The sequence below is a fragment of the Rutidosis leptorrhynchoides genome, chromosome 7 (genome assembly GCF_046630445.1).
Source record: "Rutidosis leptorrhynchoides isolate AG116_Rl617_1_P2 chromosome 7, CSIRO_AGI_Rlap_v1, whole genome shotgun sequence".
Lineage (NCBI taxonomy): Eukaryota > Viridiplantae > Streptophyta > Magnoliopsida > Asterales > Asteraceae > Rutidosis > Rutidosis leptorrhynchoides.
The window spans coordinates 154,318,249-154,338,701 of NC_092339.1; the positions used below are offsets into that span (position 1 = coordinate 154,318,249).

At 36.8% G+C, this 20,453-nt stretch overlaps 1 pseudogene; it reads right to left on the minus strand.

Annotated features, from left to right (window-relative positions):
* Positions 1-226: 226 nt before the first annotated feature.
* Positions 227-20,453, minus strand: part of LOC139858826 (indole-3-acetic acid-amido synthetase GH3.10-like) — a 288,869-nt pseudogene continuing 268,642 nt past the window's right edge.

Consider the following 20,453-nt stretch of genomic DNA (forward strand, 5'->3'; position numbering starts at 1 on the left):
CCAACAATATAAAAAGCTTTCGATCTTTAATTTCGTATGGTAAATATTCATCAGATTTTGCCTATTTTTGTGCTTAAATCGCAACACCTTTAGGCTTTGTCAAACACATTTGCTAAGAATAATAATTCATAATCCATAAACATTACAGCATACCATAAAAATAATTGGTTTCTAGGGCGACTTTGTGTATAAATCCTGCTTAATTAACAACCTTTATGTCCACAAATCACTTGTAAGCAGTACTAAAAAACCTCTTGATAGTAGATAAGTTTAAGATCCTTAACAGAACTTTATTACTCGTGCACCGAGGCGTCTCGAACTGGCTCATCGTTGCACCATTGCCAATAAAATGTTCCATGATCTTCTTGAACGTGCCACGTTCAACTACACAAAGTTCTAACGGTCCAATCGAGTTTATTTTCCTCGATACAACATAACCATGATCCACAAACGCTGAATCCATTTCATTGCAACATTTTGCTAAAATGTGTTCACTAACTTCACCTTTAATCTCCCAATAGACTACATAGTTGTTAGGATATTAGGACCAAACAACGCAAGTGATTCTTCAAGATCACTCACCCACTTAATGAACGAAAGAATATAAATGCGAAAAAGTAAATCGACACAAGATATAACGTGGTTATATGCAATCGTTGTGATTGCTTTAGTCCACGGACCAACTAGAGATCGTTTAATTACTGAATATTTGAGAGTGGTGTATTACAATGAGATACAATGAGCTCCATTTATAGGAGAAACAAGAACACTTAAGAAACTAGCAAGGAATCTTCATCATGACAAGTAATTATCATGTTTGCCAACTAACTAGCTTTACACCCTTGAATTAGCATGATCACAGCCTCAATTCAAGGTGTAAAGTATCCACTTTGCACCTAAAGCAAAAGGAGAATCAAACAAAATCGGATCCCACATGAAAAAAGGTTGCCAGCTGCTGCCAGCAAACGTGCGCGCCGTGCACACTTAAACGTGCGCGCCGTGCACACTCCCAAACTTCGAGCAAGCCTTCTGATCAAAACTTCTCTAGTGCGCGCAGGGAGCGCGCCGCGCACCATCACCGCGCACAATCAACTTGCTCTGTTTTTGATCTGTTTTTCTTTGTTTCACGCTTACCGAAATCTGCAAAATCCGTGCAAGTGTTTTTTTTCTCGTTTTGTATAAATGTCTCCATACTCTAACAAATCTCCCACTTGGAGACTTTGAACAAAACTCCAATCATATCAATGAATTAACCAAGAACATTAAACCACCTTCGATTACCGCCAAATACCATTTGGGACACGCACGCTCAACACATACTTCGGATGAGTAGACTTTCGATAAAAGGTCTTCAATACTACTTGTTAAACTTGTAACACCATTCACATCTCTAGTTGGGGTCTTCTCTCATCAATTCATGAGAAGACCAATTGAGGTAATGCAAAACCTCAATTTCTCCGTTGTAACCACCTTAGTAAATATATCGGCATGATTCTTCGTACCAAGGATTTTCTCCAAGAATAAAGTGCCATCATTTATATGTTGTCGAATAAAATGATACCTTATCTTGATGTGTTTCGTTCGACTATGAAACACCGGATTCTTCCCAAGATGAACCGTACTTTGATTATCACAATACAAGACGCAATAGTCTTGTCTTTTACCCAACTCGCCTAAGAAGTTCTTCAACCAGACTAGCTCTTTAGAAGCTTCCGCAATAGCCATGTATTCGGCTTCGGTGGTTGACAAAGCAACACTCTTTTGCAATCGAGATAACCAACTAATCGCCGTCTTCCCCATTGTGAAAACATAACCCGTAGTGCTTTTTCCTGAATCATCACATCCACCCAAATTAGCATCCGCATAACCTCTAAGTATGAGATTGTTTTTGGAGAAACACAATCCCATATTAGAAGTACCTTTCAAATAATGAAGCAACCATTTGACCGCTTCCCAATGCTCTTTCCCCGGATTAGACATATAACGACTTACAACTCCCACTGCTTGAGCAATATCGGGTCTTGTACAAACCATGGCATACATAATACTACCCACGGCCGATGCATATGGAACCTTTTCCATATCCTTCTTGTCTCTTTCCGTTTTTGGTGATTGACTTTTCGATAACTTTAAGGTGCTTCCCAAAGGCATAGAACGAGCCTTTGAATCTTCCATGTTGAACCTCTCTACTACTTTCTCAATATATTTGGATTGAGACAAGTATAGAGTACTCTTTACATGATCGCGCACAATACTCATACCAAGTATTTGCCTAGCACCGCCAAGATCTTTCATCTCGAATTCTCAGGAAAGTAATCCCTTCAACTTGTTAATTTCAGACATGTTTGAACCTGCAAGAAACATGTCATCAACATACAACAATAAGATTATGTAAGAAGACTTGAATTTCTTCAAGTAGCAACAGTGATCCGCTTCACATCTTAAGAAACCAATCTTCTTCCTAAACTCGTCAAACTTCAAGTAATTGCCGAGGTGCTTGCTTCAATCCATACAAACTTTTATTTAGCTTACAAACCCACTTCTCTTTACCGTTTACCTCAAAGCCCTTCCTTTTGTTGAAAGCCTTTGACTACCAAACGAGCCTTGTACCTTTTCTTGCCATCCGACTCATTCTTGATTCGATACACCCATTTGTTTTGCAACGCCCTTTTATCATGAGGTAACTTCACTAGTGACCAAGTTTTATTCTTCTCAAGTGACCCCATCTCTTCTTTCATGGAAAGCTCCCATTGTATGAATTCTTTTGTTTTCCTTGCCTCAAAGTAACTTTCAGGTTCACCATTCTCGGTATAGAGCAAGTAGTTTGCTAATGGAGAATACCTAAGATTAGGTTTGGGCACTCTAGTCGAGCGTCTTGGTGTAGGAGTAACCGGAATGGTTGGACCGGTTTCATTTGTGTCCTCCTCATCACTAGAGCTCGTACTATGTTCGGAATCATCACCGCTTTTCGAATCATCCCCATCATTAGCATTTTCCGACGCCTCACCGTTATTTGGCAATTCATTGTTTCCCAAACTCCCACTAGAACCTGCAAGATCATCAATAGAAACATCGTCAAAAGTAACTTGACTCGGTTTAGGACTCCCCGTTTCCGGTTTACCATAGACCGAATCTTCATCAAAAGTAACATCTCGCGAACGAATTACTTTTCTAGTTTCGTTGTCCCAACAACGATAGCCCATTTCATCCGACCCGTAGCCTACGAAAATACACTTCTTTGACTTAGCTTCAAGCTTGTCTTTATCCGCATCTTTGGTCTTCACATATGCATTACACCCAAAGATCCTAAGGTGACCATAACTCACCTTCTTGCCTTGCCATTCTTCCTCGGGAATTCGGAAACCTAACGGTGTTGAGGGTCCCCTATTTATCAAATAAGCCGCCGTATTGATCGCATCCGCCCAAAACATTTTAGGCAAATAGGCATGTAGTCTCATACTCTTAGCCCTTTCATTTAACGTACGATTCATACGTTCGGCGACCCCATTGTGTTGCGGATGCTACCGGTACCGTTTTCAACATTCTAATACCGAGCTTTGCACAATGGTCCTTAAACTCAAGACTACCATATTCTCCTCCATTATCCGACTTCAAGCACTTAACCTTCAAGTTAGTCTCATTTTCTACCATAGCTTTCCACTTCACAAAAGTATTAAATACATCGGATTTAGCTTTAAGAAAATAAACCCATACCTTTCGAGTGGAGTCGTCAATGAAGGTGACATAATAGCGAGAACCTCCATGTGATTCTACATTGGTTGGACCAAACACATCCGTATGAACGAGCTCCAATTTCTTCAACTTAGGTGCATTCCCCAATTTCCCAAAAGTCACCTTCTTTTGCTTCCCATAAACACATGGTTTGCAAAACCCAAGTTCTACTTTCTTCAAATCCGGAATCCTCCACTCGAAACAAGCATCTTCATACCCTTCTCACTCATATGCCCGAGTCTTCGGTGCCATAGAGTTGATTCGGACTCAACATTAACCGTAGCAACCACCGTGTCTTCATCAAACACTTCAACCATATAAAGTGTTCCCCTTTTATGCCCACTGAAATGTCCCGTTCTTATTGATTAAAAACGTTCCATATTAATTGATTTCGTTGCGAGGTTTTGACCTCTATATGAGACGTTTTTCAAAGACTGCATTCATTTTAAAACAAACCATAACCTTTATTTCATCAATAAAGGTTTAAAAAGCTTTACGTAGATTATCAAATAATGATAATCTAAAATATCCTGTTTACACACGACCATTACATAATGGTTTACAATACAAATATGTTACAACAAAATAAGTTTCTTGAATGCAGTTTTTACACAATATCATACAAGCATGGACTCCAAATCTCGTCCTTATTTAAGTATGTGATAGCGGAAGCTCTTAATAATCACCTGAGAATAAACATGCTTAAAACGTCAACAAAAATGTTGGTGAGTTATAGGTTTAACCTATATATATCAAATCATAATAATAGACCACAAGATTTCATATTTCAATACACATCCCATACATAGAGATAAAAATCATTCATATGGTGAACACCTGGTAACCGACATTAACAAGATGCATATATAAGAATATCCCCATCATTCCGGGACACCCTTCGGATATGATATAAATTTCGAAGTACTAAAGCATCCGGTACTTTGGATGGGGTTTGTTAGGCCCAATAGATCTATCTTTAGGATTCGCGTCAATTAGGGTGTCTGTTCCCTAATTCTTAGATTACCAGACTTAATAAAAAGGGGCATATTCGATTTTGATAATTCAACCATAGAATGTAGTTTCACGTACTTGTGTCTATTTTGTAAATCATTTATAAAACCTGCATGTATTCTCATCCCAAAAATATTAGATTTTAAAAGTGGGACTATAACTCACTTTCACAGATTTTTACTTCGTCGGGAAGTAAGACTTGACCACTGGTTGATTCACGAACCTATAACAATATATACATATATATCAAAGTATGTTCAAAATATATTTACAACACTTTTAATATATTTTGATGTTTTAATTTTATTAAGTCAGCTGTCCTCGTTAGTAACCTACAACTAGTTGTCCACAGTTAGATGTACAAAAATAAATCGATAAATATTATCTTGAATCAATCCACGACCCAGTGTATACGTATCTCAGTATTGATCACAACTCAAACTATATATATTTTGGAATCAACCTCAACCCTGTATAGCTAACTCCAACATTCACATATAGAGTGTCTATGGTTGTTCCGAAATATATATAGATGTGTCGACATGATAGGTCGAAACATTGTATACGTGTCTATGGTATCTCAAGATTACATAATATACAATACAAGTTGATTAAGTTATGGTTGGAATAGATTTGTTACCAATTTTCACGTAGCTAAAATGAGAAAAATTATCCAATCTTGTTTTACCCATAACTTCTTCATTTTAAATCCGTTTTGAGTGAATCAAATTGCTATGGTTTCATATTGAACTCTATTTTATGAATCTAAACAGAAAAAGTATAGGTTTATAGTCGGAAAAATAAGTTACAAGTCGTTTTTGTAAAGGTAGTCATTTCAGTCGAAAGAACGACGTCTAGATGACCATTTTAGAAAACATACTTCCACTTTGAGTTTAACCATAATTTTTGGATATAGTTTCATGTTCATAATAAAAATCATTTTCTCAGAATAACAACTTTTAAATCAAAGTTTATCATAGTTTTTAATTAACTAACCCAAAACAGCCCGCGGTGTTACTACGACGGCGTAAATCCGGTTTTACGGTGTTTTTCGTGTTTCCAGGTTTTAAATCATTAAGTTAGCATATCATATAGATATAGAACATGTGTTTAGTTGATTTTAAAAGTCAAGTTAGAAGGATTAACTTTTGTTTGCGAACAAGTTTAGAATTAACTAAACTTTGTTCTAGTGATTACAAGTTTAAACCTTCGAATAAGATAGCTTTATATGTATGAATCGAATGATGTTATGAACATCATTACTACCTTAAGTTCCTTGGATAAACCTACTGGAAAAGAGAAAAATGGATCTAGCTTCAACAGATCCTTGGATGGCTCGAAGTTCTTGAAGCAGAATCATGACACGAAAACAAGTTCAAGTAAGATCATCACTTGAAATAAGATTGTTATAGTTATAGAAATTGAACCAAAGTTTAAATATGATTATTACCTTGTATTAGAATGATAACCTACTATAAGAAACAAAGATTTATTGAGGTTGGATGATCACCTTACAAGATTGGAAGTGAGCTAGCAAACTTGAAAGTATTCTTGATTTTATGTAACTAGAACTTGTAGAATTTATGAAGAACACTTAGAACTTGAAGATAGAACTTGAGAGAGATCAATTAGATGAAGAAAATTGAAGAATTAAAGTGTTTGTAGGTATTTTTGGTCGTTGGTGTATGGATTAGATATAAAGGATATGTAATTTTGTTTTCATGTAAATAAGTCATGAATGATTACTCATATTTTTGTAATTTTATGAGATATTTCATGCTAGTTGCCAAATGATGGTTCCCACATGTGTTAGGTGACTCACATGGTCTGCTAAGAGCTGATCATTGGAGTGTATATACCAATAATACATACATCTAAAAGCTATGTATTATACGAGTACGAATACGGGTGCATACGAGTAGAATTGTTGATGAAACTGAACGAGGATGTAATTGTAAGCATTTTTGTTAAGTAGAAGTATTTTGATAATTGTATTGAAGTCTTTCAAAAGTGTATAAATACATATTAAAACACTACATGTATATACATTTTAACTGAGTCGTTAAGTCATCGTTAGTCGTTACATGTAAGTGTTGTTTTGAAACCTTTAGGTTAATGATCTTGTTAAATGTTGTTAACCCAATGTTTATAATATCAAATGAGATTTTAAATTATTATATTATCATGATATTATCATGTATGAATATCTCTTAATATGATATATATACATTAAATGTCTTTACAACGATAATCGTTACATATATGTCTCGTTTAAAAATCATTAAGTTAGTAGTCTTGTTTTTACATATGTAGTTCATTGTTAATATACTTAATGATATGTTTACTTATCATAGTATCATGTTAAATATATATATATATATATCCATATATATGTCATCATATAGTTTTTACAAGTTTTAACGTTCGTGAATCACCGGTCAACTTGGGTGGTCAATTGTCTATATGAAACATATTTCAATTAATCAAGTCTTAACAAGTTTGATTGCTTAAAATGTTGGAAACATTTAATCATGTAAATATCAATCTCAATTAATATATATAAACATGGAAAAGTTCGGGTCACTACAGTACCTACCCGTTAAATAAATTTCGTCCCGAAATTTTAAGCTGTTGAAGGTGTTGACGAATCTTCTAGAAATAGATGCGGGTATTTCTTCTTCATCTGATCTTCACGCTCCCAGGTGAACTCGGGTCCTCTACGAGCATTCCATCGAACCTTAACAATTGGTATCTTGTTTTGCTTAAGTCTTTTAACCTCACGATCCATTATTTCGACGGGTTCTTCGATGAATTGAAGTTTTTCGTTGATTTGGATTTCATCTAACGGAATAGTGAGATCTTCTTTAGCAAAACATTTCTTCAAATTCGAGACGTGGAAAGTGTTATGTACAGACGCGAGTTGTTGAGGTAACTCTAGTCGGTAAGCTACTGGTCCGACACGATCAATAATCTTGAATGGTCCAATATACCTTGGATTTAATTTCCCTCGTTTACCAAATCGAACAACGCCTTTCCAAGGTGCAACTTTAAGCATGACCATCTCTCCAATTTCAAATTCTATATCTTTTCTTTTAATGTCAGCGTAGCTCTTTTGTCGACTTTGGGCGGTTTTCAACCGTTGTTGAATTTGGATGATCTTCTCGGTAGTTTCTTGTATAATCTCCGGACCCGTAATCTGTCTATCCCCCACTTCACTCCAACAAATCGGAGACCTGCACTTTCTACCATAAAGTGCTTCAAACGGCGCCATCTCAATGCTTGAATGGTAGCTGTTGTTGTAGGAAAATTCTGCTAACGGTAGATGTCGATCCCAACTGTTTCCGAAATCAATAACACATGCTCGTAGCATGTCTTCAAGCGTTTGTATCGTCCTTTCGCTCTGCCCATCAGTTTGTGGATGATAGGCAGTACTCATGTCTAGACGAGTTCCTAATGCTTGCTGTAATGTCTGCCAGAATCTTGAAATAAATCTGCCATCCCTATCAGAGATAATAGAGATTGGTATTCCATGTCTGGAGATGACTTCCTTCAAATACAGTCGTGCTAACTTCTCCATCTTGTCATCTTCTCTTATTGGCAGGAAGTGTGCTGATTTGGTGAGACGATCAACTATTACCCAAATAGTATCAAAACCACTTGCAGTCCTTGGAAATTTAGTGATGAAATCCATGGTAATGTTTTCCCATTTCCATTCTGGGATTTCGGGTTGTTGAAGTAGACCTGATGGTTTCTGATGCTCAGCTTTGACCTTAGAACACGTCAAACATTCACCTACGTATTTAGCAACATCGGCTTTCATACCCGGCCACCAAAAATGTTTCTTGAGATCCTTGTACATCTTCCCCGTTCCAGGATGTATTGAGTATCTGGTTTTATGAGCTTCTTTAAGTACCATTTCTCTCATATCTCCAAATTTTGGTACCCAAATCCTTTCAGCCCTATACCGGGTTCCGTCTTCCCGAATATTAAGATGCTTTTCCGATCCTTTGGGTATTTCATCCTTTAAATTTCCCTCTTTTAAAACTCCTTGTTGCGCCTCCTTTATTTGAGTAGTAAGGTTATTATGAATCATTATATTCATAGATTTTACTCGAATGGGTTCTCTGTCCTTCCTGCTCAAGGCATCGGCTACCACATTTGCCTTCTCCGGGTGGTAACGAATCTCAAAGTCGTAATCATTCAACAATTCAATCCACCTACGCTGCCTCATATTCAGTTGTTTCTGATTAAATATGTGTTGAAGACTTTTGTGGTCGGTATATATAATACTTTTGACCCCATATAAGTAGTGCCTCCAAGTCTTTAATGCAAAAACAACCGCGCCTAATTCCAAATCATGCGTTGTATAATTTTGTTCGTGAATCTTCAATTGTCTAGACGCATAAGCAATCACCTTCGTTCGTTGCATTAATACACAACCGAGACCTTGCTTTGATGCGTCACAATAAATCACAAAATCATCATTCCCTTCAGGCAATGACAATATAGGTGCCGTAGTTAGCTTTTTCTTCAATAACTGAAACGCTTTCTCTTGTTCATCATTCCATTCAAATTTCTTCCCTTTATGCGTTAATGCAGTCAAGGGTTTTGCTATTCTGGAAAAGTCTTGGATGAACCTTCTGTAGTAACCAGCTAGTCCTAAAAACTGGCGTATGTGTTTCGGAGTTTTCGGGGTTTCCCACTTTTCAACAGTTTCTATCTTTGCCGGATCCACCTTAATACCTTCTTTGTTCACTATGTGACCGAGGAATTGAACTTCTTCCAACCAAAATGCACACTTTAAAAACTTAGCGTACAATTCTTCCTTCCTCAATACTTCTAACACCTTTCTCAAATGTTCACCGTGTTCTTGGTCATTCTTTGAGTAAATAAGTATGTCATCAATGAAAACAATGACAAACTTGTCAAGGTATGGTCCACACACTCGATTCATAAGGTCCATGAACACAGCTGGTGCATTAGTTAAACCAAACGGCATGACCATAAACTCATAATGACCGTAACGTGTTCTGAAAGCAGTCTTTGGAATATCATCTTCTTTCACCCGCATTTGATGATACCCGGAACGTAAGTCAATCTTTGAATAAACAGACGAGCCTTGTAGTTGATCAAATAAGTCGTCGATTCTCGGTAGTGGGTAGCGGTTCTTGATGGTAAGTTTGTTCAACTCTCGGTAGTCGATACACAACCTGAATGTACCATCTTTCTTCTTGACAAACAAAACAGGAGCTCCCCACGGTGATGTGCTTGGTCGAATGAAACCACGCTCTAAAAGTTCTTGTAATTGGCTTTGCAGTTCTTTCATCTCGCTGGGTGCGAGTCTGTAAGGAGCACGAGCTATTGGTGCAGCTCCTGGTACAAGATCTATTTGAAATTCAACGGATCGATGTGGGGGTAATCCCGGTAATTCTTTCGGAAATACATCGGGAAATTCTTTTGCAATGGGAACATCATTGATGCTCTTTTCTTCAGTTTGTACTTTCTCGACCTGTGCTAGAACAGCATAGCAACCTTTTCTTATTAGTTTTTGTGCCTTCAAATTACTAATAAGATGTAACTTCGTGTTGCCCTTTTCTCCGTACACCATTAAGGGTTTTCCTTTTTCTCGTATAATGCGAATTGCATTTTTGTAACAAACGATCTCCGCTTTCACTTCTTTCAACCAGTCCATACCGATTATCACATCAAAACTCCCTAACTCTACTGGTATCAAATCAATCTTAAATGTTTCGCTAACCAGTTTAATTTCTCGATTCCGACATATATTATCTGCTGAAATTAATTTACCATTTGCTAATTCGAGTAAAAATTTAGTATCCAAAGGCGTCAATGGACAACTTAATTTAGCACAAAAATCTCTACTCATATAGCTTCTATCCGCACCCGAATCAAATAAAACGTAAGCAGATTTATTGTCAATAAGAAACGTACCCGTAACAAGCTCCGGGTCTTCCTGTGCCTCTGCCGCATTAATATTGAAAACTCTTCCACGGCCTTGTCCATTCGTGTTCTCCTGGTTCGGGCAATTTCTAATAATGTGGCCCGGTTTTCCACATTTATAACAAACTACATTGGCATAACTTGCTCCGACACTACTTGCTCCGCCATTACTCGTTCCGACACCATTTGTTTCTTTCGTTCTATTAACCCCTGGTCCGTAGACCTCACACTTCGCCGCGCTATGACCATTTCTTTTACACTTGTTGCAAAATTTGGTGCAGAACCCCGAGTGATTCTTTTCACACCTTTGGCATAGCTGCTTCTGATTGTTGTTGTTGTTGCAGTTATTATTGTTGTTGGGATGATTGTTGTAGTTGCTGTTGTTGTTGTTGTTGTTGTTGTTGTTGGGCCGTTTGTTGTAGTTGCAATTGATGTTGCGATTGTTGGGATAATTGTTGCGATTATTGTTGTAATTGCTGTTGTTGTTGTATTGGTGATTCTTATCACCGTTTTCCTCCCACTTTCTTTTGACTTGCTTCACATTGGTCTCTTCAGCAGTCTGTTCTTTAATTCTTTCTTCAATCTGGTTCACTAGTTTGTGAGCCATTCTACATGCCTGTTGTATGGAGGCGGGCTCGTGTGAACTTATATCTTCTTGGATTCTTTCCGGTAATCCTTTCACAAACGCGTCGATCTTCTCTTCCTCATCTTCGAATGCTCCCGGACACAATAGGCACAATTCTGTGAATCGTCTTTCATACGTGGTAATATCAAATCCTTGGGTTCGTAACCCTCTAAGTTCTGTCTTGAGCTTATTGACCTCGGTTCTGGGACGGTACTTCTCGTTCATCAAGTGCTTGAATGCTGACCACGGTAGTGCGTACGCATCGTCTTGTCCCACTTGCTCTAGATAGGTATTCCACCATGTTAACGCAGAACCTGTGAAGGTATGCGTAGCGTACTTTACTTTGTCCTCTTCAGTACACTTACTTATGGCAAACACCGATTCGACCTTCTCGGTCCACCGTTTCAATCCGATTGGTCCTTCGGTTCCATCAAATTCCAAAGGTTTGCAGGCAGTGAATTCTTTGTAGGTGCATCCTACACGATTTCCTGTACTGCTAGATCCAAGGTTATTGTTGGTATGTAGCGCAGCCTGTACTGCGGCTATGTTTGAAGCTAGAAAAGTACGGAATTCCTCTTCATTCATATTCACGGTGTGTCGAGTAGTCGGTGCCATTTCCTTCAAAATAGTCAAATGGAACAAGTTAATCATACAGAATATTAAGAGTAGTTAATAGTATTTCGTAGCATAATATGAACTCATTTATAAAAGCTTTTTCTTCATATTAGCGTTTTATAAGTTTAAATTCGGGTAGTACCTACCCGTTAAGTTCATACTTAGTAGCTAATATACAATTCAACTACTACAATTCTATATGAAAAACTGATTATAATAATATTTCGCGTTCAAACTTTTATACAATATTTTACAAACTTACAATACCGCTTATTTTACATAAAGCATGAAATATAGCACACAATAACTTCGATACAAGATAGTTGTGAAGATAATTCTAGCTAGTACACAAGTCGTTCAGCAAAGGCAATAAAGACACGTAATTCATACGTCCAGAAACAAGTCATGCATTCTGGTTTTACTAGGACTACTTCCCATCCTTGGTCTTGTGGAACATAACCGTTATGGCCATTGATAAGACAGCGTGTTGTAACGTCATCAAAGGGACGAGGGTTACGTAATGACCAACAGTCTCGTAATAACCTAAAAACCTCATTTCTTACCCCAATTACCGACTCCATCACTTGTGGGAATGTTTTGTTTAATAGTTGTAGCCCGATGTTCTTGTTCTCACTTTGGTGAGAAGCGAACATTACTAACCCGTAAGCATAACATGCTTCTTTATGTTGCATGTTAGCCGCTTTTTCTAAATCACGAAGTCCTATATTCGGATATACTGAGTCAAAATAATTTCTTAACCCGTTGCGTAAAATAGCATTTGGGTTCCCCGCAATATATGCGTCAAAGTAAACACATCGTAACTTATGGATTTCCCAATGTGATATCCCCCATCTTTCGAACGAAAGCCTTTTATAAACCAAGGCATTCTTGGAACTTTCTTCGAATGTCTTACAAACTGATCTCGCCTTAAATAGTTGTGCCGCAGAATTCTGACCGACTCTAGACAAGATTTCATCAATCATGTCTCCGGGTAGGTCTCTTAAAATATTGGGTTGTCTATCCATTTTGTGTTTTTATACTGTAAAATAGACAAGAGTTAGATTCATAAAAAAAATACTTATTAATACAAGCAATTTTTACATATATCATAAAGCATAAGCACACTATATTACATATATTACACCACACGAATACAACTATCTTATTCTGACTCGCTTGTTTCTTCTTCTTCGGTTTTGGTTCGTTTTGCCAAGTTTCTAGGGATATATGATGTTCCCCTAATACGAGCCGTCGTTATTGTAACGACCCGCACTTTTTCGATCATTCTATACTTATAAGATTAATATTTACATAGATTAAACCTTACCAACATGATAAGCAATCCAAATTGATGAGATTTATATTTCCGAAAAGAGTTCTACACAACGTTTGACCGTCTAGTTTGACCGATGATATCACGAACTATACAATATATGATAATTATACGTTTGTGTATATATATATGTATATATACATATTTAACATGATTAATGAATGTTTTAATACCTCATTTTATATTAATAACAATAAGTTACAAGTATATTTTGAAACTACTAACTTAAGTTTTCAAAACGATAACTATACGTAACGTTATTTGACATAAATACTTAAGACTTATAATGTTTATACATATATCGTATAAGTAATGTATTTAATCACTTTTAAGAACTTAAATACATAAAATCATATAAGTGTATTCACAAAAGATAGCTATATTTAAATCCTCATTCCATTTTTCACAAAATTTCTATACGTATACCTAGAGTATTTGTACTCGTATCATACCAAGCTTCTATACGTATTTACTATTGGTATATACACATCAAATCACCACCTAACTAGCCCTTATTCATGCCTTATGTATAAGGTAATTACTTTTGAATCATTGCAAGACTAATTACAAAAATACAAACTAAAATTTTGTCATGTTATCCTTAAAGATCACATTTTTAGGAGTATATATGTATCATCATTTTGATCCATTTTTACTACCATTTTCTTATCAAAAACACACACTCTTTCTTACTCTCTAAACTCCATAACAATCCAGCAAATAACCAAGAAGATTTAGCCATAAAAACCATACTAAAACACCATAAGAAAACTCTTACAAAAACACTTCAAGAAAACCTTCCAAGAACACCAACTTACTTCCAATCTTTCATCCACTTCTATCACCCTTTTGATTCTAGCTTCTTACTCCTCTTTTACAGCAAACTTATCCAAGGAACTTGAGGTAGAATCTATGTTCATAATCTTATTCAATTCATATATATATAGCTATCTTATTTTGTGGTACAAAAGTTTAACAACAAGAACATAGTTTGAATGTTTTCAAACTTGTTTGCAAACTAAATAGATCCTTCTAACTTAACTTTTAAAATACTTCAAGACCTGTAATATAACTTATGTATATACTAATTTAACAAGGTAAAACTTGGTTTTTCAAAGTATAAGTATTTTTGGAAAAATGGTCATTAAATGATTTTGTTGTAACAAAAATGTTTAACTTCATATGTTTCACTAATGTTTCACTTATGCCGTATGATTTTGAATACAAACCAAGGTATTTACAGTTCATAGTCTTAAAGAAGAACTCGATCCAAGAAGATGGCAATTTGAATCAACGAAAACGGATTTGTAACGAAGAAACTATGACCGAAACAAAATTGGTTATCCTAGATCATTTCAACTACGGGATCAATTGGAAAAAAATGATATAAATCACATATTTCTAAGATAACATGATATTTTATATATATGTACTTATAATTCAATTTTATATGGTTCAGGATCACCCGTAAACAACACGAGAAGATTAATCATAAGATCCCATGATTGTACGCAACACGTCATTTGACAACACCGGTACTTTATGTACGCAACACGTCATTTGACAACACCGGTACCATGGGTCAAGATTAATCTTGACCAATACATATACGATGGGGTTTTATTTATTTCGTTGGGGGTTTTGTTTATTGCGGGTATATTAAACATCTAAAAACGAACCATTAAAAATTGAATTACTAACATCGGAATGCTAACTACGGACTAAGGAATTATTCAAAGTATTAAAAGTATAACAAGTATATATTTATAACGTTTGTTTAAAAATGAAAACATATTGATATATTATATATGGATAGGTTCGTGATATCAACTGGAAGACCGAGTCAAAATATATATATCATCAAGACAAGAGTGAGTATATAGTCCCACTTTTAAACTCTAAATATTTCGGGATGAGAATACATGTATTTTATGTTTTACGATATGGACACAAGTAACTGAAAAATATGTTCTACGTTGAGTTGTACCACTGGCATACTTCCCTGTAGCTTGGTAACTAATATTTACAGCGGTATTGTAAACGCGAATCCTGTTGATAGATCTATCGGGCCTGACAACCCCAATCGGACTGGACGACCAGTATTCAACGGTTGCACAGTACTTCGTTTTGTGACTACACTTGGTACGGTGTAGTAAGATTTCATATTAAAGGGAATATGCGACGTGAAAATGTTAAGTATGGTTACCAAGTGCTCAACCACTTAGAATATTTTTATTGAAATGTTTATATACGAAATCTTGTGGTCTATATATATATATTGCTGCGCACTAAACCTATATCTCACCAACTTTATGTTGACGTTTTTAAACATGTTTATTCTCAGGTGATAATTAAAGCTTCCGCTGCATTATGTTGAATCTAAGCAGGATCATGCGTACTCATATTTGTGTCAAAAATAAAACTGCATATCCGAGGACGTGTGTTGTAAAATATGCTAGAAATCGTGTTGTTATTATCATTTGTAAAGTTTGTAAGTCGAAGATTATCGTTAAACGATAATCATCTTTTTATTGTCTAAAGCTTGTAACAAAAATAATGGTTTGGTTTGTAATGTATAATATATGCAGTTTTCCTTTTTAAAAATGTCGCATATAGAGGTCAATACCTCGCAATGAAATCATACGTTATCTAACACGTTCTTATGGTTAAGGACGGGTTATGACATGTGGTATCAGAGCGTTGGTCTTAGCGAACCAGGTCTGCATTAGTGTGTCTAACCGAGAAGCCGTTAGGATACATTAGTAAGTCTGGACTTTGACCGGGTCTGATTTAAAAAAAAAAAACCATTGCTTATCACTGTTGGTTAAAATTTATATGTAAATATTATATAAGTACTAATGGGTTAGTTGTTGTGTGATAGATGTCGAGCTCAAAAATTGTTATCACAATCAACGACTCCGAATCAGAATCTTCAGATGGCGTTCCAGTCATTAACCTGTCCGATGACGAAAATGATATCCTTGGGGAAGACTCACAATTTCCGGATGAACCAACTATAGAAATATCGGAAAGTGAATCCGAGGAGGAAAGTGAATCCGAGGAGGAAAGTGAACCCGAGGAGGAAAGTGAACCCGAGGAGGAAAGTGAACCTGAGGAAGAAATACAGGAAATTACAAAAGACGAGTTCGAACTAGGAAAGAAACGAAAGGCTAATGAATTAGAAAATCCAAATCCCGAGTTTAATGAGAATGATGTGGCACCAATTCCACTCAACACTACCACCCCTATCCCCGCTATTCCTATTCGTTCTGTCCCGGCATCCAGTTCTTCAGTCCCACAGCCAAAATATAGGCAGACAGTTAGGATAAGCGTTAAGCAAATCTTTGTGTCTAAACGTCCTAGAAAATAGATCAAACGATGCGCTGCTGTGTCAAACCATGGAACCGAATAATGTTTGGTATAATATTAATAGTGTGGTTTGCTTAATGTTCGATGTAAGATAAGCATATGTAAAATATTGAAGTATGAAATGCAATAATTTTCCATGGTTAAGTATTATTTAGATTGTAGTAATTGATTCTGTACTAAGCTATTAAGTATGAACATTAACGGGTAGGTACTACCCAAGATATAATTATAAAACGCTAATAAGAAGAAAAGGCTTTTATAATAATACCTAGTTCATATTATTAATAAGCTATAATGTACTATAAATACACACTACATCTATAATAATCCATGTGAATAATTATTTTCTTTCATTAGGAAATGGCGCGATTGAATCGAATGACGGAACAAGAAGTCGAGGACTTCATCAACCAGCGAGTGAACGACAGAATGTTATGGGTTGAGGCTGCAAGAGCTGCTGCAGTTAATCCAAATCCTCGTGTAGGATGTACTTACAAGACTTTCCAAGCTTGCAAGCCTTCATCATTCAGTGGAACGGAAGGGCCGATCGGTTTAACCCGATGGATAGAAAAGATGGAGACGGTGTTTAAAATCAGTGGTTGTGATGAAAAAGACATGACCAAGTTTGCATCGTGCACTTTACAAGATAGTGCACTCACATGGTGGAAGAATTATGTGAAGGCGGTAGGAGGAGATGTAGCTTATGATACTCCATGGGAAGAATTCAAAGCAATGATAATCACCGAGTATTGTCCAAGGAATGAGGTTATTAAGTTAGAAGATGAGTTACGAAGTTTGAAGGTGGTTGGTACTGAAATCACCAACTACAACCAGCGATTCATGGAATTAGTTTTGCTATGTCCTGAATTGGTTCCAACCGAAGAACGGAAGATTGAAATGTACAAAGCTGGTTTGCCCAAAAAGGTCAAGGCAAATGTTACAGCATCGAAACCTAAGACAATTCATGAAGCTATAACCATGGCGAACGAGCTAATGGATCAGGTCATTTTGGATAAGAAAACATTCACTGCTGATGTGAAGGTATCGAGCAACAAAAGAAAGTGGAACGGAAATTATGATCGAGGTTACCAACAACAATCTTTTAAGAAATCAGAAACCCCGAAAGGTGCGGGTAGCGGTTCAGGCTTTGGTTACAAAGGACAAAGTCCTTTATGCAACCGTTGTCACAAACATCACTTTGGTTACTGTAGTGTGTTGTGCACCAAATGCAATCGACAGGGACATCTTGCTGAAGATTGTAAGGCTCTCGTTACAAATGCAAATGGTAACAAGACTCCTGCCACCAACGCAAATAGAACTGCTTTGGCTAACATTACTTGTTTTGGGTGTGGAAAACAAGGTCATTATAAGAGCCAGTGCCCGAATCAGAATGGCGAACCTGCACGTGGAAGAGCGTTTGTTATTAATGCTAGAGAGGCACGAGAAGACCCGGAGCTTGTTACGGGTACGTTTACCATTAATAACTTATCAGCATCTATTTTATTTGATACTGGCGCCGATAGAAGCTACGTGTGTATAAATTTTTACACTAAATTGAATTGTTCATCATTACCTTTAGATGCTAAGTACTTGATTGAGTTAGCTAATGGTAAACTAATTGAAGCCGATAAAATTTGTCGTGATTGTGAAATAAATTTAGCCGGAGAAACGTTTAAAATCGACTTAATACCCGTAGAATTAGGAGGTTTTGATGTAATAGTCGGCATGGACTGGATGTCCAAAATAGGAGCGGAAGTTGTTTGTGCCAAGAAGGCAATTCGTATTCCTGGTAAGGATAAAATACCGGTGATGATTTATGGAGAGAAGGATAATTCAAAGCTAAAACTCATTAGCTGTTTGAAAGCCAAGAAGTGTTTAGAAAAGGGATGTTACGCTATTTTAGCACATGTTAATAAAGTCGAAAAGAAAGAAAAGTGCATCAACGACGTGCCTGTGGCAAGAGATTTTCCTGAAGTTTTTCCGGAAGAATTGCCGGGATTACCTCCATTTAGATCGGTAGAATTTCAAATAGATTTAGTACCAGGAGCTGCACCAGTGGCTCGTGCTCCATATAGACTTGCACCGTCCGAGTTAAAAGAACTTCAAAGTCAGTTAAAAGAATTACTGGACCGTGGATTCATACGACCGAGTACTTCACCGTGGGGAGCTCCAATTTTGTTTGTTAAGAAGAAAGATGGATCTTTTAGGATGTGTATAGACTATCGTGAATTAAATAAGTTAACTATCAAGAATCGGTATCCACTACCGAGAATTGATGACTTATTTGATCAATTGCAAGGATCATGTGTTTATTCAAAAATCGACTTAAGATCGGGCTATCATCAACTACGCGTCAAAGAAGAGGACATTCCGAAAACTGCTTTTCGGACACGTTATGGTCATTACGAATTTTTGGTTATGCCGTTTGGATTGACGAATGCGCCCGCTGTATTCATGGACCTCATGAATCGAGTTTGTAGTCCGTATTTAGATAAGTTTGTTATCGTTTTCATTGATGATATTCTTATCTATTCCAAGAGTGAGCAAGAGCATGAAGAGCATTTAAGGTTGATACTGGAGTTGTTGAGAAAAGAACAACTTTATGCTAAATTTTCTAAGTGTGCTTTCTGGTTGAAAGAAGTACAATTTCTTGGCCACGTTGTTAGTAGCAAAGGAATTCAGGTTGATCCAGCAAAAATTGAAGCCATTGAAAAATGGGAGACTCCTAAGACACCAATGCAGATACGCCAATTTTTGGGTTTAGCCGGTTATTATAGAAGGTTTATTCAAGATTTTTCTCGAATAGCTAAGCCGTTGACAGCATTAACGCAAAAAGGGAAGAAATACGAATGGACCTCGGAGCAGGAGAACGCATTTCAATTATTGAAGAAGAAGTTAACTACGGCGCCTATTTTATCGTTACCTGAAGGGAACGATGATTTTGAAATATATTGTGACGCTTCGCGACAAGGTTTTGGTTGTGTTCTTATGCAACGAAAGAAAGTAATTGCATTTGCATCCCGACAATTGAAGATTCACGAGCGGAATTATACGACGCATGATCTAGAACTGGGAGCAGTCGTGTTTGCATTGAAGATGTGGAGACATTACTTGTATGGGGTTAAATTCACTGTGTTTACTGATCATAAAAGCCTTCAACATATTTTCGATCAAAAACAGCTGAACATGAGGCAACGTAGGTGGGTTGAGTTAATAAATGACTATGATTGTGAAATTCGTTATCATCCCGGGAAAGCGAACGTGGTGGCCGACGCTCTAAGCAGAAAGGAACGAGAACCAATTCGAGTACGAGCGATGAACATAAAAATTCGCATGAATCTCAACTCACAAATCAAAGAAGTTCAACGAGAAGCACTTACTAAAGAAAATATAGGAAATGAAATAATGAAGAAGTATGAGAAGCAACTCGTTATGCGGGAAGATGGAATTCGATATTTTGCAAATCGTATTTGGGTACCGAAGTTGGGTGGATTAAGGAAGTTGATATTGAACGAGGCACATAAGACAAGATATTCGATACATCCTGGAGTTGGAAAGATGTACCAAGATCTTAAGACGCATTATTGGTGGCCTAATTTAAAAACAGACGTTGCAACATATGTTGGGGAGTGTTTAACTTGTTCCAAGGTTAAAGCAGAACACCAGAAGCCGTCAGGGTTACTTCAACAACCAGAAATTCCAGAATGGAAATGGGACGGTATTACCATGGATTTCATCACGAAGTTACCAAAGACTGCCTGGGGATACGACACCATTTGGGTGATTGTTGATCGTCTCACCAAGTCT